Below are 7966 nucleotides of genomic sequence, written 5' to 3'. Positions count from 1 at the left end.
CCGAAGAATGGATAAAGGAAATGTAGTACATTTACACAATGGAGTACTACACAACAGAAAAAAAGAACAACAGCTTGAATATTGCAGGAAAATGGATGGAGCTCGAAAACAATATTTTGAGTGAGGTAACCCAGACACAGAAAGACAATCATCACATGTATTCACTCATAGGTGGTTTTTAAACATAAAGCAAAGAGAGCCAGCCTACAAACCACAATCCCAGAGAACTTAGACAACAATGAGGACACTAAGACAAAGTTACATAGATCTAATCTTCATGGGAAGTAGAAAGTAGAAAAAGATGAGATCTCCTGATTAAATTGAGAGCATGGAAACCTTGGGGGAGGGTTGAAGTGGGGAGGGAAGAGGCAGGGAAGGGGGCAGAAAAAATGTAGAGCTCAATAAATATCAATAAAAAAAATTTTAAATCTATCAATGTAATCCACCACATAAACAAACTGAAAAATAAAAACCACATGATCATCTCATTAGATGCTGCAAAAGCCTTTGACAAAATATAACATCCCTTAATGATAAAGGTCTTGTAGAAATTAGAGATACAAGAAACATACCTAAACATAATAAAGGCAATATACAGCAAGCCAACAGGAAATATCAAACTAAATGGAGAGAAGCTCAACGCAATCCCACTGAAATCAGGACCAAGACAAAGTTGACCACTTTCTCCATATCTATTCAATATAGTTCTTGATATCTTACCTAGAGCAATAAGACAACAAAAGGAGATCAAGAGGATACAAATCAGAAAAGAAGTCAAACTCTCACTATTTGCTGATGATATGATAGTTTACATAAGCTACCCCAAAAATTCTACCAAGGAACTTCTACAACTCATAAACACTTTCAGTAATATACCAGGATACAAGATTAACTCGAAAAAAATCAGTATCCCTCCTTTACACAGATAATAAATAGTCTGAGAAAAAAATCAGAGAAACATCACTCTTCACAATATCCACAAATAGCATAAAATATCTCAGAGTAACTCTAACCAAACAAGCTTAAGACCTGTATGACAAGAACTTTAAATCTTTGAAGAAAGAAATTGAAGAGGACACCAGAAAGTGGAAAGATCTCCATGCTCTTGGGTAGGGAGAATTAACATAATAGAAATGGCAATCTTACCAAAAGCAATCTACAGATTCAATGTAATGCCCAGCAAAATTCTTAACAGACATTGAAAAAAATGGTACTCAATGTTATATGGAAGAGCAAAAACACAGAATATCCAAAATAATTCTGTATACTAAAGGAACTTCTGGAGCCATCAAAATCGCTTACTCCAAACTCTACTACAGAGCTACAGTACTGAAAACATCCTGGTATTGGCATAAGAACAGATAGGAGAACCAATGTACCCGAATCGAAGAACCAGATATTAATCCACAAACCTATAAATACATAATTTTTGACAAAGAAGCAAACTATAATGGAAAAAAGAAAACAACAAATGGTGATGTCATAACTGGACATCAGCATGTAGAAGAATGAAAATAGACTCGAATCTATCTCCATGCACAAAACTCAAGTCCAAATGAATCAAAGACCTCAGCATAAAGCCACCCACACTGAACCTTATAGAAAAGAACCTGGGAAATATACTTAAATGCATTGACACAGGAGGCCACTTCCCCAGTAGCAAAGACACTGAGAGAAACATTTAATAAATGGGACCTCCTGAAACTGAGAAGCTTCTGTAAAGCAAAGGACATAGTCAACAAGACAAAACAACAGCCTACAGGATAGGAAAAGATCTTCACCAACCCCAAATCAGACAGAGGTCAGATCTCGAAAATATGCAAAGAACTCAAGAAATTGGTCATCAAAAGAACAAATAATCCAATAAAAAAAGTAGGGTACAGACCTNAAGCTTCTGTAAAGCAAAGGACATAGTCAACAAGACAAAACAACAGCCTACAGGATAGGAAAAGATCTTCACCAACCCCAAATCAGACAGAGGTCTGATCTCTAAAATATACAAAGAACGTGAAAAGTTGGTCATCCAAAGAACAAATAATCTAGTAAAAAAAATGGGGTATAGACCTAAACAGCGAACTCACAACAGAGGAATCTAAAATGGCTGAAAGACACTTAAGGAAATGTTCAACATTCTTAGCCATCAGAGAAATGCAAATCAAAACAAGTCTGAAATTCTGTTACACTTGTAAGAATGGCCAAGATCAAAAACACTGATGACAACTTATGCTGGAGAGGTTGTGGGGAAAAGGGAACACTTCTGCATTGCTGGTGGGAGTGCAAACTAGTAAAGCCCTTTGGATATCAGTAATGCAATTTCTCAGAAAATTAGAAAACATCCTTCCTCAAGACCCAGCAATACAACCTTTGGGTATATTCCCAAAGGATGCTCAATCATACACAAGGACATGTGCTCAACTATGTTCTTAGCAACATTGTTTGTCATAGCCAGAACCTAAAACCTACCTACATGCCCCTCAACTGAAGAATGGATAAGGAAAATGTGGTACATTTACATGATGGAATACTATACATCAAAAAATGACATCTTGAGATTTTCAGTCAAATGTGTAGATCTAGAAAACATCATATTGAATGATATTTTGACTGAGGTTTTCTGTTGTGCCCAGTTCCTGTGATCATTAAGTCCCAAAGAAATCACACAGAGGTCTACATTAGTTATAAACTGATTAGCCCATTGGCTCAGGCTTCTTATTAACTCTTATAACATATTAGCCCATAATTCTTGTCTGTGTTTGCTATGTGACTTGGTACCTTATTTGGTGAGGCAGTCACATCTTGCTTCTTCTGTGGCTGGGTCACGACTGTGGACCAAGCTTTCCTCTTCCCAGAATTCTCCTGTTCTCATTGTCCCACCTCTACTTCCTATCGGGTTCTCCCACCTATACTTCCTGCCTGGCTACTGGCCAATCAGTGTTTATTTAAAATATAACTGACAGAATACAGACCATTGTCCCACATCACTTACCCCTCTTTAAAAAAAAAAAAAACTAGAACTCTAAATCTAATATCCTTTGTTTAGCTTTTCTCCTGACCATTAGCCATAACAACTTGTAACCAACATTCAAAACAAAGGAAAATATCCATAGTTCATTGGGAATGTGGGCATAGTTTTCCAGGCTACTTCCTGCTGGTTGGGGGCACTGATAATCTTATGGGGACATAAAGAAAATTTTGAATTATGATCAAGTTCTGATTGGAGTATCCTGTGAGGCTTGATCATCTCAGGCAACATCTTGAATCTGTTCTGGATATAGAACTCAGACATCTGGGCCATCTGTTCCTACCAGAGATTTCTTAGGTCATCTTCCTTGATCAAACCAGATTTTTCTTAACTCAGAATAAATCCATATCTTCTCCTTTTTCTGTGGAAACAAAAGCAAAACATCTCCAAAGTAACTATATTTTGATTTCAATTTTGAAGACAAGACATTTACAAAATATTTGTGTTTTATTAATCCAGCAGCATTAATATTTAAATGTCTTTTAGCAGCTGTTGCTCCTTCCTCAGCTGTCAAGCAATTCAAAGACAACATAATAATATACAGTATCCAGACTCTCTGTGTATTTTCCATCTTTACATAGCTTTACTTTAACCTCCATTTCTTTTATTTTTACTTTTACTTTTTGGCTTTGAGACAGGTTCCCTGTGTGTCTTTCGCTGTCCTGGAACTCCCTCTTTAGACCAGGCTGTCCTTTAACTCACAGAGATCCACCTTCCTCTTCTTCCCAAGTGCTGGGATTAAAGGCATGTGCACCCACACCTTGAACTCACAGAAGTCCATCTACCTCTGTCTCACAAGTGTTGGGATTAAAGGTGTGTGGCACCTTACTAGACCTGGATGGAGGTGGGTGGTCCTTGGACTTCCCACAGGGCAGGCAACCCTGATTGCTCTTTGGGCTTATGAGGGAGGGGGGACTTGATTGGGGGGAGGGGGAGGGAAATGGGAGGCAGTGGCGGAGAAGAGACAGAAATCTTTAATAAATAAATAAATAAATGAATGAATGAATGAATGAATGAATAAATAAATAAATAAATAAATAAATAAATAAATAAATAAATAAAAAGGTGTGTGGCACCACACCCAACTACTCTCTTTCTTTTTTATTTTAAGGACTTTAACCTTTAGCCTGCATATATTTTTTAACATGCTGTAAACTATTTCGAGGTTTTCTTCATCTTTGACTCTCTCTTTACTGTATATCTCTCTTTTTTCTGACCACATGAGTCTTTAATTTGCTAAGCTATATGGCTAAGGTTAAAGCTGTGGCTTTGGTGGCTGGATAGAGCCCATTTCTTAGCTTTCTGAGATTCCAGCCTCATGGCAGCGGTACCAGCTGTAGCCATTTTTATTGCCACAACTCTATGGCATTTCAAGGTCCCTGCCACCAAGCAAGCTGCAGCAGTGTACTCACAAACCACACTCAATTGCTCTGTAGCCAGACTTCCTGCCTGAAAGAGTCAGAGTTTCTGCTGGCAGGATGGCCCAGAAATCTGGCATTTTAAAACGGTGTGGCTTTTTTCCTGCTACAGCTGAAAACCAAAAAGCATGTGGTCAGCTTTTCATCAACACGATTTAAGTGTTTTGTGGCAGGGCCTCTTAAAATAGCTGCAAGGTTTTACAGCTAAAGCTGAGTCAGGAAGCCTCTCTTAAACGAGAGTGTTTGTCTCTAGCAAACAGAGCTCACCTGAGAAAATGCTTTATGTGGATGCAGTTGTATACACGGGCACCATTTGTTGACTCAGGTTTTCTGTCCTGCCCCGTTCCCACAATCATTAAGTCCCAAATAAATCACACAGAGGTCTACATTAGTTATAAACAGATTGACCCATTAGCTCAGGCTTCTTATTAACTCTTTTTTTAAACATTTATTTATTATGTATATAATATTCTTTCTGTGTGTATGCCTGCAGGCCAGAAGAGGGCACCAGACACCATTAAAGATGATTGTGAGCCACCATGTGGTTGCTGGGAATTGAACTCAGGACCTTTGGAAGAGCAGGCAATGCTCTTAACCTCTGAGCCATCTCTCTGGCCCCTTCTTATTAACTCTTATAACATATTAGCCCATAATTCTTGTCTGTGTTTGCCATGTGGCTCGGTTCCTTATTTGGCGAGGCAGTCACATCTTGCTTCTTCTGTGGCTGGGTCACGACTGTGGACCAAGCTTTCCTCTTCCCAGAATTCTCCTGTTCTCATTGTCCCACCTCTACTTATTGTCTGGTTTTCCTGCCTATACTTCCTGCCTGGCTACTGACCAATCGGACTTTATTTAAAATATAACTGACAGAATACAGACCATTGTCCCACACCAGTGATATAACTCAGACCCAGAAAAACAAATATCATATTACTCACTCATAATTGGCTTTTAGACATAAAGCAAAGAAACACAGCCTACAAATCACAATCCCAGAGAACCTAGACAACAATGAGGACCCTAAGATATATATATATATAAAATCTACATGGGAAGTGGAAAAAGACAAGATCTCCTGAGTAAATTGGGAGCATGGGGACCATGGGAGAGGGTAGAAGGGGAGGAAAGCAGAAGGGAGGGAAGCAGAGAAAAATGTATAGCTTGATAAAATCAATTCTAAATTTTTTAAAAAAGAGAACAAAGCCAGAAAAAAAAACCACTTAAAAGTTAATTTCTTCACTGTAAAAATAAAGGAGTCTTGAGTCTATAGTCATAAAGGGAGCATGGTAATGGACACACAATGGAGATTCAGTAACATTTTTGGTTAGAATATTTCACAGTATGGACTGCAATAGTCTCTCTGTGCCCCATTTTTGATCCTGTATACTTCTGTTTATCACAAGCTGAAGCTACCATGAATGATTAGGCCATCAGCTCATTACCTTAGGCAGTCACCTGGGAAAACTGGTAAATTGCCCAGTGCTCTGCTAACAACCAAGAGGACTCACTGGTACTAATAAGTATACAAACATATGTATGCAATGAATGTGTAGTGTGACTTATAATGTTGAGAAAAAGGCTTAAATGTTCATCAGTCTGAACAGAAATAAAGCATAATATATTCATATACACTCCATAATGTTCAAGTGGAAGAATACTTAAAGCATAATATATTCATATACACTCCATAATGTTCAAGTGGAAGAATACTTATGTTTGAACATATTTATGAAACATTATGATTAAAACAAACAAGGTATAATAAGCATGCATTTTAGCCCAAATTATTATTAAAAACTGAATATAAGTCTGCAGAGATGACTCAATTAATAAATTTATTTGATAATACTCTGTCACAACTTCTGAATCCTACTACAAGTATATTTGTGTGTGTGCTTTATATTATTGTATGTGAGTATAGTACATGTATATGGTTCATGCACGTGTGTGTGTGTTTGCAAATGTGTGCCTGAAGCCAGAAGAGGGCATGGTGATATACTGTATCACTGTACACTTTATTCTGGTTGAGACATTGTCTCTCATTGAATCTAGAGAAAGGCTAGGAACCAACAAACCCAGGAATCTTGTTTCTGTCTCCCATAGCACTGGGTTACAGGTTAGTATGACTATGCCAATATCATGGGGCTGGGATCTAAACTTGGCTCCCTAAACTTGCATAGCAGTAAGCACTCATTACTTTAATCATATTTACAAGTCCTCTGATTATTTTTTTAGGCAAGGTCTCTTCACTGAACCTAGACTTTGGACATGTGCACAGAGAGAGAGAGAGAGAGAGAGACAGAGACAGAGACAGAGAAAATTTAAAAGAATAGAAAAGGAAAATCATTGAAAAAGATACATGACACTGGGCTCTAGTTTTCAAAGGCATTTACATAGTAGTATTCACTCAAAATACATTTGCACATATGTGTGCACACACCCCACACAGACTACATTGGAGCAGATAATATGATTATATGGTAACACTATGCAAACCAAGAGAGTGGATAGGAACAGAAACAGTTCAGCATTAATCATCATCTCTTCTTTTCTTAGCTTTTTTGTAGGTGAACCAGTTTACTGAAGAACTGGATGACTTAATGGGGAAAGTGTGGTATCTAACTCAACAGGTTCCAAGAGCTGGAGAATTTGCTGTGTGCTTAAAGTGACATTAAATTATTTTTTCCATCTTAAAATATCCTTGCTTTCATTTTTCCTTTAAAAGATGCAGTTGGAAAACGTAAAGAGCTTTACTATAGATTTTATTATAAAAGTAATTTGTATTACAGAGAATGCAGAAAGAAAAAGGTATTCAAAATTATAGAACCTAGAAATAAATGTTAACAATTTAATGTGTCTTCTTGCCTTAGGATTCTATTACTGTGAAAAGACATCATGACTATGGCAACTCTTATAAAGGAAAACATTTAATTGGGGCTTGCTTACATTCAGAGATTCAGTCCATTATCGTTATGAAGGAAAGCATGGTGGTGTACAGGTGGACATGGTTCTGGAGAAAGAGCTAAGAGTTATATATCTGGATTGGTAGGCAGCAGGAAACAAGAAAGACATTGGGCCTGACTTGAGCATTTGAAACCTCAATACCCCTCTCCACCCTGCAGTGACATGCTTCCTCCAACAAGACCATACCTACTCCAACAAGGTCACATATCAAATAATGCCACTTCCTATGAGCCTACTGAGGAAATTTTTCATTCAAAGAACCATATCCTTTTGGGATTTTTATTAATGCATACATTACTTGTTCCTTAAAGTCTGTAAAGCAATACTTCTGTTTAAATAAATGTTGACAACAGGGCTTTGTCATCAATTAGGTTTGGGAGATGCTGGATTAATCACCACATGTAAATACGGTAATTTGCTCACCAGATTTTAGAGACCTTTGATAGACTAATACAAATCTTGACAGAGGATAAAATAAGGAGTATTTTATAATTTATAATTTTATTGATTAGGGTATTATGTTTATGCAGCTCATTTAAAACTACAATGTATAATAAAGAAA

This window comes from Alexandromys fortis, unplaced genomic scaffold, assembly GCF_014885135.2.
Source record: "Alexandromys fortis isolate MF-2015 unplaced genomic scaffold, M_Fortis_MF-2015_v1.1 scaffold_225, whole genome shotgun sequence".
Classification (NCBI taxonomy): Eukaryota; Metazoa; Chordata; class Mammalia; order Rodentia; family Cricetidae; genus Alexandromys; species Alexandromys fortis.
This window is presented reverse-complemented; position numbering follows the sequence as displayed.